This window comes from Hibiscus syriacus, unplaced genomic scaffold (genome assembly GCF_006381635.1).
Source record: "Hibiscus syriacus cultivar Baekdansim isolate YM2019G1 unplaced genomic scaffold, ASM638163v2 tig00110118_pilon, whole genome shotgun sequence".
Classification (NCBI taxonomy): Eukaryota; Viridiplantae; Streptophyta; class Magnoliopsida; order Malvales; family Malvaceae; genus Hibiscus; species Hibiscus syriacus.
In genome coordinates this window covers 576,762-596,817 of record NW_024062595.1, presented here as the reverse complement: position 1 = coordinate 596,817, position 20,056 = coordinate 576,762, and the positions used below count along the sequence as shown (strand labels likewise).

At 33.2% G+C, this 20,056-nt stretch overlaps 1 pseudogene; it reads left to right on the top strand.

The window, feature by feature from the left end:
• The first annotated feature begins 11,218 nt into the window (after positions 1-11,218).
• On the top strand, positions 11,219-18,862 carry LOC120215452 (annotated as a pseudogene).
• The last annotated feature ends 1,194 nt before the right edge of the window (positions 18,863-20,056 follow it).

Here is a 20,056-nt window from a genome sequence, read left to right as displayed (position 1 = left end):
TTCATCTTAAAATACATAGAGCATTGTTGGGTTTATTTGAAAAAGCTACAAGATTTTCATACGTTACCTATAATTTTTGCTCAAGATAGAAGTTGTTGAATATATGATTTATTCTTCATGGGGAAACCTGTTAACTTATGTGTATTATAACTCAATTTATTGTAGTGGACGTTTTATTGTAGTGTTAAAGCTCAATATTTACACCTTTACATTCTTTTCATAATTTTAAATGCAATTCTCTGCCTTGAGTTCTTTAATTTGATTTTTATTTGTGTTTTTCCTTTGTGTGTTGGTGTATTTGTTGCAAGATTGGCTGTCATATTTGTTCTCGTTGTGGTACACTTTAATATTGGGTTTATTTTGATGTACCGTTTTGAATTGATCAATATTTTCCAAATATCATAAAAAATTTATTGCAAATATGCAGATATATTTCAATTATATTCATATTGTTGATAATCACAGAAAAGAAGTTATCATGGTTTCCACGGACAAAAAAGACATTCAAAGCTTTGCTTGAAGAGGGACATGGTCAAAACGAAGTTATCATTGGTCTCTGCTACATTACCAGCAACAAGAAGAACATCTTGGTCATGCGTATTAGTAGTCGAATTCCTCATTCGTGCCATCATATTTTGAAAGTCCAAGAGCACAAAAACTAGTAGGCTAAAACCATCTTTCTTAGCAGCAGACAATACGTGAGGCCTTTTAATGCAATCCCTCTTTATGCATCCTCCTATAATCTTTGAAATGTTATCTTCTCACAGAAAGAGTACGAAGATTAACTCAAGCACGAGGTCATGAGTGGTGTTCAGTCTCAAGGGCAATAGCCAAATTGCTTCGGTTTACCAAAAAACCAGCTGATGATCAACAAACAGGTAATCACAAAGAAATAGCTTATTTATTACCTTACAAAGGTTAAGTATCTATGATCTATCCACTAATCAAATACAAACTCCACCTACAAAATTAACTAGTATATTGGGTAAAACCACAGACAAAACATATGCACTAGAATTGATACCCTATATAACTAAACCTTGCGATTGTTCTACTATTACTTCACATTTCAACGCTTTTTAACAATAGACACAAAACGTAGCTCAACTCAACCGAGTAAGCAGTTGTCCTTTGAGAACATTTTAATAAGTAAATTGAAGCTCATACATGGAATCTCGTTAGTTTACTAACATGAGTTAATGCTCTAGCAAAAACTTGTTGTGTGTGTAAATGTGATGCGTAAACTGTACAAGTATACAAGTTAATCAAGTAATAATAGTGATGAGCGAGATCGTCTTCACAGGGATCAGAGAGAAATTAAGATAAGTAAATACACTCCAAATGTAAACAAAAGTATTGTGATTGAAGTTATATGAACAAGTGTAACAAATGCTATAGCAAAAATGATGAGAAATGAGATTCACAAGATAAACCAACAAAATCTCACACGTGTTGAAAACTCAAGAAGAATAAAAGGTTGGGTTTACTATGTATTCATATGCTTTGTCCTAAGAGATACCTAGTAACCTACCATTAATACACTTCTCAATAGAGTTTACAAAGTTGTCTCTCCACTATCTCTAGCATGAAACTGGCAACAAAATGCTAAAGCAATACATTTCTGTGTAAAGCTTAACAACTTACTATCTATTAATCCCTACTCATTTTTGTCGTTGAAAACCCACCATATCTCTAAGGTGAAGGTTAAGCTTCCCAGATCAACCCTATTGTTCATGTAGATCTAACTTAACTCTCTCGAATTTTAAACATCTAATTAGGTTTTGGCCATCTCTCGAAGGCTCTTACTAGCCTAAGCAAGTAAAACAAGCAAGTAAAACAGTGAACAAAACATGTATTAATAGAAAAATGCTAAGACATTCATTTAAGCAAAATCATCATCATCCATAATAAACTCAAGCCAGCTTAAATCAGTTCATGGTTGGGCAAGAAACATCCATAGTTAAACATTCTAGAAATATTCTAAAGAAATGATAAATGACACAAGAGAATAAACGAAGGTAAAGAAAATTCTTGTGCTGCCACGAGCTGAGTTGAGCCTAGCAAACTTCTCTCAAAGACTACGTGATATCCTTTCAAGCATTCAACAATGAAAGTTGTCCGTCGAAGAAGGAGACAAAAAAAGAGTTTCCTTTTTCTTTAGATTATCTCATTAAATTCTAGCATGCCTTTAATGTGGTTTCCTTTTCTTTATATAGTGGAGACTCCTAGGGTTTTGTGCCCTTACTTCTTTGTTATGCCCAAGGAAAATATTTCTTTCACGTGTAAGGAATATATTTGGTAGGGAACCATACATGCAAACTCAAAATATTTTTCTTTGTCTTTTAGCTCCAAAAAATGCTATCAGCAATTCGCTCGCTCCTTGCCTATGCAAATTCCACGACAATCTACCACTTTACGTCATTCCTTATAAACCTGCACAAATCATCGTCAAGCAACTACCTTTCCCTTATCAAAGCATCATTTAATGTATAATTAAAACCCACAAGCAAACTTCACTATGCATGATTAATGCAACTATATGCAACTAAATGAGCTTGAAACCAAACAATAACCCAAGTAAAAAGACAAAAAATATACATTTTTTATGGGGTTAATACACCCTAAACTTAAGCTATTGATTGTCCTCAAACAATGAAAAGTAACTAACAATAAAAATGATATGACAACAATTCATCTCAAAACATGTCATGTCAAATTTTCAGTCTTCAAAACAATAGGCTTCAATATGCTAGACATATTAAGATTCTAAGGACCATTTTCTAAGACTAGGTTCTGTACATGTGTGTGAATAATTGCATCTAATCTATGCTTTACAGGGTTAGAACATTTCTAAGTAAGTTCTCTAGTTCACATTAGCATTTTGTTAACAATTAAGCACACTTTTACACCCATTACTCTAACAAAAAAAATTTGCACTATTTTCAATGGGCTTTAGCTCATCACACATACATATTGTCCTAGATCTGAAGATGAAGCAGAGCAAACATCCCATCCCCAAGCCTATTAAGTAGAGTCATCCCGTGAATACTTTCATTCACTTATATACAATTGCTGTCAATTATTCAAGTGGGGTTACTAGGCTAACAACGCAAAAAGGAGTGTCCCTAATTAGTTTATGCCATTAACATTTATTCACAATTCATAAAAAAATTTAGTATTCATAGGGAGCTTAATTAAAGCATTTTATACTAGTATTGGGCATTAACATTCATTAGTTTCATTTAATGCTAAGGCATACAAGAGTTCTCATAAAAGTTCTCTAAAGCGCTTAAGCATAGAGAACATGTAATTGTATAAAGGTTTAAATGCAAAGAAAAAAATCCTAAGGTCAATTCTAAGGAATCCCAATAGTCATGTACATTCAATTCACAACTATAAAAAATTCTCATCATTGGAAATCATCAAATTATTTATAATCTGTCTCCAAAACAAACAAAATGTCATAGTAGGGTACTATTAATTAATCTAAATAAAATGAATAACTATGAACAATGACCTCCTCCAAACTTAAAGGAAGCATTGTCCTCAGTGCATGAAAAACTAATATAAGATGCAATGCAATGCAAGGTACATCGACTTTGGATCCTACCATAAAGGTGGAGTTGACTTATGTTCCATATGCTTGGTATGTTTATTCTTCCTCAATAATGCAATAGCTTCTTCATGTTCAACAGAGGTTTTCGTTTTTCATTAGAATCATCAGAGGGTAGGTTCCAAATACAACCGATAGTGTGCTTTAAACGACATTGCTTGATGGGTGTTGAAACTATGGTGGCACATGTGGTGGAGGAATATCGTCATTTAATTCATTTTCATTACCAACCAGGAGAGGATCATATTCTTGGGCTTAAGCGAGTGCATCATCTATCGGGGAGTTTTCTTTATCAACTTATTGAGGAGGTTGGCTAGCTGCAACATCTGGTTGCTCCTCCTCGTGAGTGGTTGCCTCTGTGATATAACGAGCAACGACTTAGGGAATGAGGGAAATTCTACAAAACGTGTGTGACAACAACTCCTTAAAAAGTGAGAGTAGCACCTGATCTCGTTCCTTGACATAGCTAAAAAAGGTTGTGAGATTGCTCTTAATGAATTCCAATTGTGCTGAAGTACTTCTTGTAACACACCGTACCCGATCACGCGGAACCACTCGAGTACCTGAGTGTACATTAGAACTCGAACATTGTCGGACAGAATGAAAACCATAATCATGCTTACTATGCAGAAACATACAAATTTAAATCATATACCATGCAACACATGGCAATAGATAAACAAACAACATTTAATAGCACCTAAACAATCGAGGGATTGCAAGACATACATTATTAGCTAAGGAGGGGTAATTCGATAATTTCACATCATCAAGTAATTCAACCCAGAAATATTAAATTAATTTTACCAATATTCATTATTAATCCTTAATTAGTGAAACACAAAATCTATATTAATCAGACATCAAACATGAACCTAATTGAACATGCTTTTCTAAGGGCTAAAACGTAAACTTTTCAAAATATGAAAATAAACAAAAAAATATAAAATTATTATCATTATATATTCATAGAACCAATTTCAACAAAATTTGAGTTAAAACCAAGCTTTAATTGCAAATTCATGTTTTTGGACCAAATTGAATATATTTTAAAGTTTAGGGACTACCCAAGGACTTAGGGGACACTTCAGGTATTTAATGAATTTAATTTTACCAATTTTCATTGAGAAAACAATGAAGGGATTGATCCATTTTCATGGAGGATCGATCCTTTGCAAAAAATGGGTTTGGGATTGATCATTTTTTAGAGGGATCAATCTTTTTTTTTTCTGGAATTACATAAATTTCATACTAATATACAAGAACATGCATATCATGAAATTGATCCTAGGTCTATGAACATGCTTGGACACCCTTAAACCACTTAGAACATATCATAATACATATATAGCATACTTTATAACATCATTTAACATAACATACAAGTATTTAGCATCTAAAGTCAAATTTTGCATATAAAGTCAACTTAAACACATGTTACCTAACTATTTTGTGCATTATAGCTTATTTCATGCATCCTAAGGGACTAACATGTTATGTTCACTTAATTTCATTTGTCTAAATGGTCAAAGCACTTATTTAAGGCATATAACAACATTTGTTCGCTTAAAGAATACCTGAACATATTTTATAACAACATGTGTTTGAAATCATTTTGGGTATGGACTGGTTGTCTCCACAACATGGATGGGTTGATTGTCGCTAGAAGTGATTATTTCTGAAAGATGTGGAAGGCTCAGAAATTGTAGTGATCGACGAAAAAGTGAAATCATCATCCAATGTGATATCAGCAATGAATGCAAAGAAAATGATGTCAAAGGGGTGTATATCTTTTCTAGCTAATGTGGAAGATACTCGAGTGTCGGAGGTTATATTAAATGATATTTCAACAGTTAAGGAATTTCCAACGGTTTTTTCGGAGGAATTATCGGGGTTACCTCTTGATCGTGAAGTGGAATTCAGGATTGAGGTTTACCCGGGTACCGAACTTGTTTCTATGGCCCCGTACCGAATGGCTCCAACGGAGTTAAGATAATTAAAAGCCCAGTTGCATGGGTTACTTGATAAGGGATTTATCAGACCCAGTGTTTCTACTTGGGGAGCACCGGTACTATTTATGAAAAAGAAGGATGGTCTATGCGGTTATGTTTCTTCTGAGGATTGATGATTTGTTTGATCAACTGAAAGGAGCAGCAGTGTTTTCTAAGATAGACCTGAGATCGGGGTACCACCAATTAAAAATCGAAAAAGAGGATATTTCTAAGATAACTTTTCGGACTCAGTACGAACACTATGAGTTCATGGTAATTCCATTTGGACTGACAATGCTTCTGCAACATTTTTGGACTTCATGAACCGAATATTCCAACCTTACTTGGATTAATTTATGGTGGTATTCATAGATGATATTTTGGTGTATTCCAAGTCAAGAGAGGATCATGCTGACTATCTTTCGATGATTTTTCAGATACTTCGAGAGAAGAAGTTGTATGCCAAATTGTCCAAGTGTGAATTTTGGTTATCTGAGATTTCGTTCCTTGGTCATATAGTCTCCGCAGAAGGCATAAGAGTAGATCCTAAAAAGATCCTAGCTATAGTATATTGGCAACCCCCAAAGAATGTTTATGAGGTTAGAAGTTTCTTGGGGCTTGCTGGTTATTATAGACGGTTCGTGAAGAATTTCTCAATGTTAGCTTTACCTCTAACTAAGTTATTGCAGAATAATGTGTCTTTTGTTTGGTCGGAGAAATGCCAAGAAAGGTTTGAATTGCTAAAGAGAATAGTAACAGAGGCCCCAATGCTTGTGCAACCTGAGTCAGGTAAAGACTACGTCGTTTTCAGTGATGCATCCCATAATGGAATGGGATGTGTGCTGATGCAAGATGAGAAAATTGTGGCTTATGCCTCAAGGCAGCTAAAGAATCATGAGAGAAATTACCCGACACATGACTTGGAATTGGCAACAATAGTGTTTACTTTGAAAATTTGGCACCATTATTTGTACAGAGAGTATTTACTTGCTGACTCAAAAAAGAGCTGAATTTGAGATAGAGAAGCTAGATTGATCTTTTAAAAGATTATGATCTGATTATTGATTATCATCCCGGAAAGGTTAATGTGGTAGCATATGTGCTCAGTCGAAAGACTTTTGTAGCTTTACAGGCTTTGGATGCGTATATGCCTTTAAAGGAAGATGGTTCCTTGATTACTGAACTTAAGTTAAAGCCGATGCTTTTGGATCGGGTAAAAGAGCTGCAAGGTCAAGATGAGAATTGTTTAGCGAGGATGGCCCAAGTAGAAAGAGAAGAAAACAAAGACTTCGAAATGAAGGTTGATATATGTTTATATTATCGTGGAAGACTTTGCATTCCCGATAATGATGAATTGAAGAAAGATATTCTTACCGAGGCACATTGTAGCCCTTTGGCGATGCATCCAGGCGGGAATAAGATGTACTAGGATTTAAAGAGTCATTATTGGTGGCTTGGTATGAAAAGAGTTGTATCGGAGTTTATTGCAAAATGTTTGACATGTTAGCAAGTGAAAGCTGAACATCAAGTGCCTTCCAGATTTCTACAATCGATATCCATTCCTGAGTGGAACTGTGAGTGTGTTACAATGAATTTTTTTTCGGGGCTACCTTTGACACCAGGTAAAAATGAATCGATATGGGTAATTATAAATAGATTGACCAAGACGGCTCATTTTATTCCAGTTTGAGTAGATTAATCGATGGATAGGTATATAGAGTTGTATATAAAAGAGATAGTCAGACTGGATGGAGTGCATGTATCTATAGTGCTAGATTGAGACCCAAGGTTTACTTTAAGATTCTAGAAGTCGTTACATGAGGTATTGGATACTCGATTGAACTTCAGCACATCGTTTCATCTACAGACTGATGGGAAGTCCGAACGAACTATACGAATATAGGAGGATATGCTAAGGGCATGTGTGATTGAGTTTAAAGGATCATGGGAAAGATATTTGCCTTTGGTTGAATTTGCTTATAACAACAATTACCAATCGAGTATTAAGATGGCCCCATATGAAGCTTTATATGGGAGGAAATGTCGAACACCATTAAATTGGTTCAAACTTAAAGATTGAAATCTAATTGGCCCGGATTTGATGAAAGAAATGGAGGAGAAAGTAAAAATTATCCATGATAATTTGAAGATAGACTCTGATCGACATAAATCTTATACTGATTTGAAACGAAAAGAAATCTATTTTCATATGGGAGACAAAGTATTTATGAAGGTATAACCTTGGAAGAAGGTATTGCGATTTGGGCAAAAAGGAAAGCTGAGTCTGAGATTCATTAGACCTTATGAGATCTTGAAAATGGTCGGACCCATAGCTTATCAATTAGCGTTGCCTCCAGAAATGGATAAGATCCACAATGTTTTACACATATCGTTGCTTAGAAGGTACAGATCAGATCCATCCCATATCATCACGCCTGAAGAGATAGAGATCCGATTAGATTTAACTTATGAGGAAGAACCACTACAGATCTTGGCTAAGGAAAACAAGTAATTGCGTAACAAAAGAATTCTGTTAGTTAAATTGCTTTGGCAGAATCAAAAGGTAGAAGAAGCTACTTGGGAAAAAGAGGAGAAAATGAGGAAGCAGTTTCCACACCTTTTCGTTCCAAGTACTTCATTAAATTCGAGGACAAATTTTCTTAAGGTGGAGAATTGTAATACCCTAAATGTCAGGCCAGTGACTTTATTGAAAAGATTTAAATTTTGAGGATTTAATTAATAAATGATAAAGTATAAGAAAATAAATTAGAAATTATTTGGTTAGGACTAATTTCTAAGAATGAAAGATTGAAAGGGGTATTTTGGTCCTTTAAGGGGGAAATGAATTATGGTATTAAAGTAAAGTAAAAGGGAAAGGGGAGATGGTGAATACCTTGGTTATCTTTCTTCTTTTTTCCAGTTTTTCACGTGGCCTTCTCTATAGATAAGATAAGCTTCATCAAACTAGTTTTTCCTTTAGATTATGGTTTGTTTTTGCAACCTTAAGTGATATGTAAGCTTAAGGATTGGTTAAATAAGATTAAAACTAGGAGATGGAGGAAATATTTTAGATTTAAGAAAATGAGTTTTTGAATGATATGTTAGAATATGAGTTTTTATTGACGTTTATTAGTATATTTGACTTGTCAAAGAAGTAAATAAGAGATTATAAGCATTGGATGGGATTATAAACATGTTAGGAAAAGTGGTATGATTCTTAGATGGAAATGTTCTAGGGAGATTTTAGATTTTTTAAGAAGTTAAATGAAGGAAAGTTTGTAGGTATAAGTAAATAAGAGTTTAATAGTACTGTTGAGGGTAAATATAAGGAAATTTGACCAAATTTGGGTAAGAATCAGGCTGAAAAATGGAAAATCTAGATAAGGGTATCGGTACTGGTAGAACAGTACGATACTATAGGTTTAAATGGGTAAAAATATGATGAACAATACCGGTACTAATATAATTAGTATCAATACTGATAGGGTATCGATACCAAAAAAGAAAGTATTGATACCATGGATTCTAGAATGCCAAAATGGTATCGATACTGAAAGGGAGTATCAGTACCATAGTATAGAAGTATCGGTACTAGAAAGAAAGTATCGATACCATGGATCTAGAATGTAGAAATGGTATCGATACTAAAAGGGAGTATCGGTACCACATTATAAAAGTATCGATACCATGGTAGGGATACCGATACTATTGAGCCAGGAATTTTTAAGATGGGATGAGATTGTTATAGAAAATTTAATAGTAGTACTTTTGAGTACTGTTAAAGTATAAATGTTAGGGAATATACTAACAATTGGTATGGTATATGTCTTTAATGGATGTTTGAGTAGATCAAAATCAAGCTCACGGGTCAAGCAAGAAAAAGGGCAAGGATAAAGTTGTCGAGTAGTTGGACATCACTACAGCATATCAGGTGAGTGCATAAAATGTAATTATATGGGTTGAGGGAGACTCAGAATAAGTCCACCTCAAAAATTTAAATTAATGTATGTTTTACTTTATATTATATATGTTTTATAATGTATGTGGAACTGATATTATGAATGATTTTTAGAGTAAGAATTGTTTTAAATAAAAGATTAATTACCTAGCTGTGTATTTGACAGAAAGGTGTCAATTATACCACTTAGATGAAAGGTTAAATACCTTTGAGTTAAATATTAATTGCCTAGATGTGCATTTGACAGAAAGATGTCAATTATGTCAGTTAGATGAAGGGTTAAATACCTTTGAGTAAAATATTAATTGCCTAGCTGTGCATTTGACAGAAAGGTGTCAATTATGCCAGTTAGATGAAAGGTTAAATGCATTTGAGTAAAAGATTAATTGCCTAGCTGTGCATTTGAGAGAAAGGTGTCAATTATGCCAGTTAGATGAAAGGTTAAATGCCTTTGAGTAAAAGATTAATTGTCTAGCTGTGCATTTGATAGAAATGTGTCAATTATGCCAGTTAGATGAAAGGCTAAATGCCTTTGAGTTAAAGATTAAATGCCTAGCTGTGCATTTGGCAGAAAGGTGTCAATCATGCAAGTTAGATGAAATGCTAAATACCTTTGGGTAAAAGACTAAATTCTTAACAGTGCATTTTGACATAAACGGTGTCATTTATTGATTTGACTAAAAGGATTGTAAAGGAATCCCATAAAGTAGACAATTATTATGGTTTTGATAGTCAGGACATACTTATGAATAAATTGTAATTCTTTTAAAAGGATATACATCACTAAGTAAATACTTAACGTGTGTTGATTTCACGTGTAGGTATCAATCAAAGATTTGTCGCGTAAGGAGTGCAGCATCAACAACTTTCATCAATTAAAGGTTGACTCATCAGTAACATTGGGACAATTTTATTCATTTTGAAAACTTAGCTGACATGAAATTAAACTTAAGAAAATATTTTGTAATGTATTTAAAGTGATAGTATTGGTAATATGCTTCTATGAATCTTATACTATTGTGTGGTTTTAAAATTTGAAACAAAATTTTACGGGCTTTTAAATGAAAAAATGTTTTAAAAAGTGATGTGACATCATCATCTCGTGTAAGAAAAGGTATACAGGAGATGGTGTTACAGGTTTTGTTTCACGAAATTTTACAGCTAAGTTTCTTCTTCGTATTCAATTAAATTCAATCTAATAGTTCTAAATCTCTAATATTGTAAGCTGAATGTCTCCCATTTTTCTCAACTCTATATAAATTAGGGTAAACTACTTATATGGTCATCCACTTATTATTTAATTATTATTTTTTAAAATTTATATCTAACATTACGTTTTAATTTTATTTTAATTGCATGTAATTAAAAAACTAACATTGATATTGATGTGATATTTTTTTATTTTTTAATACTGAAATAATATTATCTTATAATGACTTGTTGTTATCATTATTAATTTTTTATAACAAATAATTAAAATATAATATTATATATAATTTCAAATAAAATAATAATTCAACAACCGAAACAAAAGATATGTAATAGATATATAGTTTATAAATTAGAACTCATTCTTCCTACAAACGTATTTTCTCGAGAAAAAAAACACACTGAAGTTCATTTCAATTTCATTTTTTCTCTATTTTTTATCAAGTGATGGATGCTGGATCAAAGGTGAAGAAAGGAGCCGGAGGAAAGAAAGGTGGCGGTCCAAAGAAGAAACATGTTTCTCGGTCGGTGAAAGTCATGTAGAAAACTTAAACTCCGACACAGTGGCTGGAGGCTATCGAACGAAAACTATGAACCGTGAAAGTAGAACCAATATTTTTTTTATTGAAGAGAACAAATATGGAGAAAATGGGATATTTCACTAAACGAATAGAAAGAAATTACAAAGACCTCTCACTTTAGTCCATTACGTTGATAAGCTTATATAGCCCACAAACAACACTCTAACAAAGTAACTAAATTATAACTATACACTCTAACAAAATAACTTAATTATAACTACTTACAAAATAACAAAAGGTAACCAATTCTGTTAACACTCTAACATTCACCCCACTTCTTCAACCTTTTAATTTTCAATAAACAAAGAACACAAACTTAATGAGTTGAAATTCAACCGTCTTGTTGAACAATTTTATCGGACAAATTCTCTTCCACCTAAAAACATCTTTCAACTTTCCTTAGCTTTTCTTTTCTTTTCTTTTTTCAAGAGTTGTTTTTCATCTTCATTGTTCTTCCTCTTTCACTTATTGGACTTTCGTCCTGTTGGAAGCAAGGTGGTTAAACTACGAGCTTCCGGATACAATCTAAAGCCTCTCTTGGGCAAGAAAACATCATATTTTGTCTGGTTAAAGAAGGCAAGGATGTTAAACTCTTAACCCTCCCCAGAGATTTTCCGTCATGGACACTTAGCTGTAATTCTTTCAAGTTCCATGTATTCCTTAAAGAAGAAGTAATAAGTGATGAAAAATACTCAATGAACACCTTAAAACTGCTGAATGATTTGAGAACCGAACAAAAAATATACGACCAGCAAAACAGTAGATGCTCCAACTCAATTTAGGAGTATTAACCACTTAATAGTCAACTTAGAATCAAACCATCAACAATTTGTAGCCGCAAAACCACAATACGAACGAATAACACAAGCAGTAGTGAACTAAAGCAACCAAATATTAACTAAAACTGTAGTTAAAACAAAAATATTGACATCTGCAACAAAATCCATTGAAAACCATCAGCAAAACTGGTCATCAACCAAATCACTAAAGAGAAACATCAGATTAGTTTGATCTCATCCAGTGATTACATTCATCTAATAGCCGCCAACATGTTCAAGTTTGATTAAACCACAACCAAGAGGAGACAATCCACACCAAACAAAATTGAAACCAGGGAAATACAATATCAACACAGGGACACGTATAGGGAAAAACTAAGCAACAAACATCAAAGTTACTCAGACATTTCATCGACCAGTTTCTAGGCATTCAAATTTAATATACATCAGTAAGAAATAAAAGAAGCCACCATAGAACCATGCCATAACAGAGCACCATCTTTCAAGAGCAGCAGGACAACAAATTCAGCTTTCAAGAGCTGATGCATCCAGATCATCGATGCAGTGTATGCACGTTAAACTATAGAAACAAGAGAACTAATATGAATCACAAGCATGTGTCGATCTCATATTGAAAGGTAAATGACAATATAATTTTTGAGGTATCTCTTAAATTTAAGCAAGTCGGATTGAACCGAAACCATAGGGAAAAACAACAACTTAAATGCCCAACACAAACCAGATTACATCTCCAAGAACCACACTCAAAAAATCAAAACGAAAAATCAAAGTGCAACAATGCTAAGAAGAACCATTAAGGTATATATCTCATCGGAGAAACAAATCGACGATTTCAGATCGCAGAAATACAAGATCAGCCAGAAAAAAAACAAAAGAACAACGATGAATTAGCAACAAATCGCACCGAAGATGCAGTGAACCATCATATTTGTAACGATATAAAAACTCTTTAGCAGGAACAATAGTGGAATAGTAACTCGTTGTGGCAACAACGACATAATTGGAAGGAACTAAATCGTCACGTGACAGCGCATATGAAGCTCGTGCTTGAATAATTCGATCATCGACTGAGGAAGCGTAAATAATCGAAGGTGGTAAAATCAGCGATAGATCCAAAAGGCAGCAGCGAAAGAAAAACAACATTAGGACCATTGGTGAATGATACCATGTAGAAAACTTAAACTCTGACACGGTGGCTGGAGGCTACCGAACAACAGCTATGAATGATGAAAGTAGAACCAGTAATTATTGTAGTGGAGAACAAATATGGAGAAAATTGGATATTTCACTAAACGAATAGAAAGAAATTACAAAGACCTCTCACTTTAGTCCATTACATTGATAGGCTTATATAGCCCACAAACAACACTCTAACAAAGTAAATGATTTATAACTATACACTCTAACAAAGTAAATGAATTATAACTACTTATAAAATAACAAAAGGTAACCAATTCTATTAACACTCTAACATTCACCCTACTTCTTCAACCTTTTAATTTTCAACAAACAAAGAAGGAAAACTTAATTAGCTAAAAACTTGGGTTACAGTTTCCGGTTGGTTGATTCAGTCGTTATTCTCAGCGTGTAGGAACCGATGCTTCCGTTTACCTCGCTGATATTCTTGAGTACCTTGCTGATGAGGTTATTTCATTTTCCCCCTTTTTTGTTTTCAATTCTTTATTATGCCAGTTAGATGAAAGGTTAAATGCCTTTGAGTAAAAGATTAATTGCCTAGCTGTGCATTTGACAGAAATGTGTCAATTATGCCAGTTAGATGAAAGGTTAAATGCCTTTGAGTTAAAGATTAAATGCCTAGCTGTGCATTTGGCAGAAAGGTGTCAATCATGCAAGTTAGATGAAATGCTAAATACCTTTGGGTAAAAGACTAAATGCTTAACAGTGCATTTTGACATAAACGGTGTCATTTATTGATTTGACTAAAAGGATTGTAAAGGAATCCCATAAAGTAGACAATTATCATGGTTTTGATAGTCAGGACATACTTATGAATAAATTATAATTCTTTTAAAAGGATATACATCACTAAGTAAATACTTAACGTGTGTTGATTTCACACGTAGGTATCAATTAAAGGATGACTCGTCAGTAACATTGGGACAATCTTATTCATTTTGAAACTTAGCTGACATGTAATTAAACTTAAGAAAATATTTTGTAATGTATTTAAAGTGATAGTATTGGTAATATGCTTCTATGAATCTTATACTATTGTGTGGCTTTAAAATTTGAAACAAAATTTTACGGGCTTTTAAATGACAAAATGTTTTAAAAAGTAATGTGACATCAGTATCTCTTGTACGGAAAGGTATATGGGAGATGGTGTTATAGGTTTTGTTTCACGAAATTTTACAGCTAAGTTTCTTCTTCGTATTCAATTAAATTCAATCTAATAGTTCTAAATCTCTAATATTGCAAGCTAAATGTCTCCCATTTTTCTCAACTCTATACAAATTAGGGTAAACTACTTATTTGGTCATCCACTTATTATTTAATTATTATTTTTTAAAATTTATATCTAACATTACGTTTTAATTTTATTTTAATTACATGTAATTAAAAAACTAACATTGATATTGATATGATATTTTTTTATTTTTTTAATACAGAAATAATATTATCTTAGAATGACTTGTTAATATCATTATTAACTTTTTATAACAAATAATTAAAATATAATATTATATATAATTTCAAATAAAATAATAATTCAACAACCAAAACAAAAGATATGTAATAGATATATAACTTATAAATTAAAACTCATTCTTCCTACAAACGTATTTTCTCGAGAAAAAAAACACACTGAAGTTCATTTCAATTTCATTTTTTCTCTATTTTTTCTCAAGTGATGGATGCCGGATCAAAGGTGAAGAAAGGAGCCGGAGGAAAGAAATGTGGCGGTCCAAAGAAGAAACCTGTTTCTCGGTCGGTGAAAGTCATGTAGAAAACTTAAACTCCGACACAGTGGCTGGAGGCTATCAAACGACAACTATGAACCGTGAAAGTAGAACCAATAATTATTTTATTGAAGAGAACAAATATGGAGAAAATGGGATATTTCACTAAACGAATAGAAAGAAATTACAAAGACCTCTCACTTTAGTCCATTACGTTGATAGGCTTATATAGCCCACAAACAACACTCTAACAAAGTAACTAAATTATAACTATACAATCTAACAAAATAACTGAATTATAACTACTTACAAAATAACAAAAGGTAACCAATTCTGTTAACACTCTAACATTCACCCCGCTTCTTCAACTTTTTAATTTTCAACAAACAAAGAACACAAACTTAATAAGTTGAAATTCAACCTTGTCTTGTTGAACAATTTTACCGGACAAATTCTCTTCCACCAAAAAACATCTTTCAACTTTCCTTAGCTTTTCTTTTCTTTTCTTTTTTCAAGAGTTGTTTTTCATCTTCATTGTTCTTCCTCTTCACTTATTGGACTTTCTTCCTATTGGAAGCAAGGCGGTTAAACTACGAGCTTCCGGATACAATCTAAAGCCTTTCTTGGGCCAGAAAACATCCTATTTTGTCTGGTTAAAGAAGGCAAGGATGTTAAACTCTTAACCCTCCCCAGAGATTTTCCGCCATGGACACTTAGCTGTAATGCTTTCAAGTTCCATGTATTCCTTAGAGAAGAAGTAACAAGTGATGAAAAATACTCAATGAACACCTTAAAACTGCTGAATGATTTGAGAACCGAACAGAAAATATACAACCAGCAAAAAGTAGATGCTCCAACTCAATTTAGGAGTATTAACCACTCAATAGTCAACTTAGAATCAAACCATCAACAATTTGTAGCAACAAAACCACAATACGAACGAATAACACAGGCAGTAGTGAACTAAAGCAACCAAATATTAACTAAAACTGCAGTTAATCTGCAATAAAATCCATTGAAAACCATCAGCAAAACTGGTCATCAACCAAATCACTAAAGAGAAACATCAGACTAGTTTGATCTCATCCAGTGGTTACGTTTATCTAATAGCCACCAACATGTTCAAGTTTGATTAAACCACAACCAAGAGGAGACAATCCACACCAAACAAAATTGAAACCAGGGAAATACAACATCAACACAAGGACACGTATAGGGAAAAACTAAGCAGCAAACATCAGAGTTACTCAGACATTTCATCGACCAGTTTCTAGGCATTCAGATTTAATATGCATTAGTAAGAAATACAAGAAGCCACCATAGAACCATGTCATAACAGAGCACCATCTTTCAAGAGCAGTAGGACAACAAATTCAGCTTTCAAGAGCTGATGCATCCAGATCATCGATGCAGTGCATGCACGCTAAACTATAGAAACAAGAGAACTAATATGAATCACAAGCATGTGTCGATCTCAAATTGAAAGGTAAATGACAATATAATTTTTGAGGTATCTCTTAAATTTAAGCAAGTCGGATTGAACAGAAACCATAGGGAAAAACAACAACTTAAATGCCCAACACAAACCAGATTACATCTCCAAGAACCACATTCAAAAAATCAAAACGAAAAATCAAAGTGCAACAATGCTAAGAAGAACCATAAAGGTATATATCTCACCGGAGAAACAAATCGACGATTTCAAATCGCAGAAATACAAGATCAGCCAGAAAAAAAAACAAAGGAACAACGATGAATTAGCAACACATCGTACCGTAGATGTAGTGAATTATCATATTTGTAACGATATACAAACTCTTTAGCAACAACAATAGTGGAATAGTAACTCGTTGTGGCAACAATGACATAATTGGAAGGAACTAAATCGTCACGTGACAGCGCAGATGAAGCTCGTGCTTGAAGAATTCGATCATCGACTGAGGAAGCGCAAATAATCGGAGGTGGTAAAATCAGCGATAGATCCAAAAGGCAGCAGCGGAAGAAAAACAACATTAGGACCATTGGTGAATGATACCATGTAGAAAACTTAAACTCTGACACGGTGGTTGGAGGCTACCGATCAACAGCTATGAATGATGAAAGTAGAACCAGTAATTATTGTAGTGGAGAACAAATATGGAGAAAATTGGATATTTCACTAAACGAATAGAAAGAAATTACAAAGACCTCTCACTTTAGTCCATTACATTGATAGGCTTATATAGCCCACAAACAACACTCTAACAAAGTAAATGATTTATAACTATACACTCTAACAAAGTAACTGAATTATAACTACTTGTAAAATAACAAAAGGTAACCAATTCTATTAACACTCTAACATTCACCCTACTTCTTCAACCTTTTAATTTTCAATAAACAAAGAAGGCAAACTTAATTAGCTAAAAACTTGGGTTATAGTTTCCGGTTGGTCGAATCAGTCGTTATTCTCAGCGTGTAGGAACCGATGCTTCCGTTTACCTCGCTGATATTCTTGAGTACCTTGCTGATGAGGTTATTTCATTTTCCCCCTTTTTTGTTTTCATTCTTTATTATCTTACTACTTAAGGTTTGTTTGGTTAGCAAGAAAAGGGGAAAAGTAAAATTAGGGAAGTTTATTGTTTAAGCTAAAATGGAAATAAGTTAATTAGCATTATTACGTAGTTTGAAAGTTCTTTCCATCTTCGTTTGGTCTTAAAATATGGAAATTGTGTACTTCAAATAGTAAACTGAACTAGAGAAAAGCAATTAGTCTAGAAAGTATGAATTTACTCTTGGTTCAATAAGAAATCTGAATTTAACATGAGTTTTGCTTAATTGATGCATCTAGTAACTCCTAAGTAGACTTTTTTTTTTGGAATAATGTAAGTAGTCTTGTTAATTGACCCAAACCTGAAAAAATTGATTTTAACTTGAATTTGATTTGATGTGAACCTATTCAATTTGAACTTGAATGGACCTGAATTTAAATTGACTTGAACTTAAAATGACTTGAATAAGTAATATGAAATAATTAAAATAATAACAAACCTCGGGCATGAGTGATCAAAACCCTAAACAACCTGAAGTTGTTATAATTTGATCTTGAAATTGACTCAAAATCAATATGCTTTGCAAAGTTTAAAACCAAATTTGATCTGATGTAGATTGATGAAACCAAAAACTAACCTGACTGAATTTACTCATAGTCATAAGAGTTAGTGTTTAACATGTCTAGGATTTGAAACTTAGCATTTCCAGTCTTTCCTAAGAGATTGCATTGAACATTTGAGCTAGGGTTCAAGTTTAATTGATTCATAGTCACTCTTAGAAGTTAGCCCTTAGCAAATCTGAATCATATCATTCATAGTAATTCCTCAAGTTGTGATCTATTTTTACTACGAAAAAGCTATAAACGATCTGCATTAAATCAGGGGTTAGCCTTTTGCTGTTATCTTTTGAGGTTTATTTTCTTGGCTGGGTGAATCTAAATGTTTACATACTTCATATATCAAGCATGTTGTTAAAAATTGGGGGGGGGTTTCTTTTGTGGTGTTGAAGGTTCTTGAGTTTTCTGGTAATGCTGCAAGGGACAACAAGAAGAATATGATAATTCCAAGGCATGTTCTTTTGGCGGTGAGGAAAGATGAGGAACTTGGGAAATTGTTGGCTGGTGAGACTATTGCTCATGGCGGAGTTCTACCCAACATTAACCCGGTTCTTCTTTCGAAGAAAAATGAGAAGGCGCAGGCAGCCAAGGATCCCATGTCACCATCAAAGGCTGCAAACAAGTCACCTAAGAAGGCTTAGTGTAAGTCTTAGTTGTTGCTTCATTTATTTCTTGTGTTCTCAGCCGCCTTTGTGTACTTTTGGTTGTAGAAAAATGTTTATTTCGGTACTGGTAGGAAATTACGCCGACTGTACTCCTAATGTGTGTGGTGTTTACACCAGCTTTGTTTGAAATGAATGAATTGAATTCGGATCATTTTAGGTGTTTTAATGGTATTAGTTGTATTTGTTATGTTAGCTATTATACAAGCATTTTTCAGATTGTGGATGAGACTTGAAATTCAAGAGGAGGATTAGTAGCAAGACATAGCAGTTGAAAATTTTGAATTGCGGTTTGTTACTTGGAAGAGTAAAAATTGTAAAATTCATTAGACCCTTTATGCTCAAAATTTGATCTGTTTGGCGGCTGAGATTTTTTTTTTGTTTTTATTTTAACAAGAATCCACATATACCCAAAATAGGGAAAATGCTTCTTAAAGAGAAAAAGGTTCACGAGACACTCAACGTTTGAAAAAAAATATGATGTATTTTTTTGTAGCAACGTGACCTTTAAACTAAAAAAGATATAATTTTTAATTAATAATATTAGTATTGAGCGATGATTTATTATATTAATGAGATAATCTATAGTACTAAATGTGGTCTATAATAGATGATGACATGATAGGGGATAGGGGATTATGAATTGACAAATAAGCTTAATAATTTCATTTGTAAAATCTAGTGATTAATATGTAAAGCGTCACCTATTTAAGTACTGTAAGCTAGAAACTAAGACTTCAAAAGTCAACTTCAAATATTTTTGTGTGCCTCCCTTCGGTAAAAAAGAATGGTCATTCTGAAAAGGGATTAGTCATTTTTACTCTAGTAGCTAAAAGGATAGATATCTTCTTCAAAAAGAGTCGATTTTTTTTAATCTCAAAACTCAATTTAAACCTACATAATTGAACTAATAATCCAACTCTAATTTGATTTTATTGTTAATGAACATACACAAAATTTCTTAAAATATAAAATCACGCCGAAACACAACTATATCATTGTCGAAACTCATTTTTCGTCCTATTAGTATTACTATTACTAATTAAATTTTATTTTTCTTTTATTTTCAGGCCAAAGTTATAGCTCAAAAATTGGGCCCCAATTACATCAAACCCGAAGCCCAAAAATACAAGTCTCAGCTCGCCAAGATACATCAGACCCAAAAAAATCGGA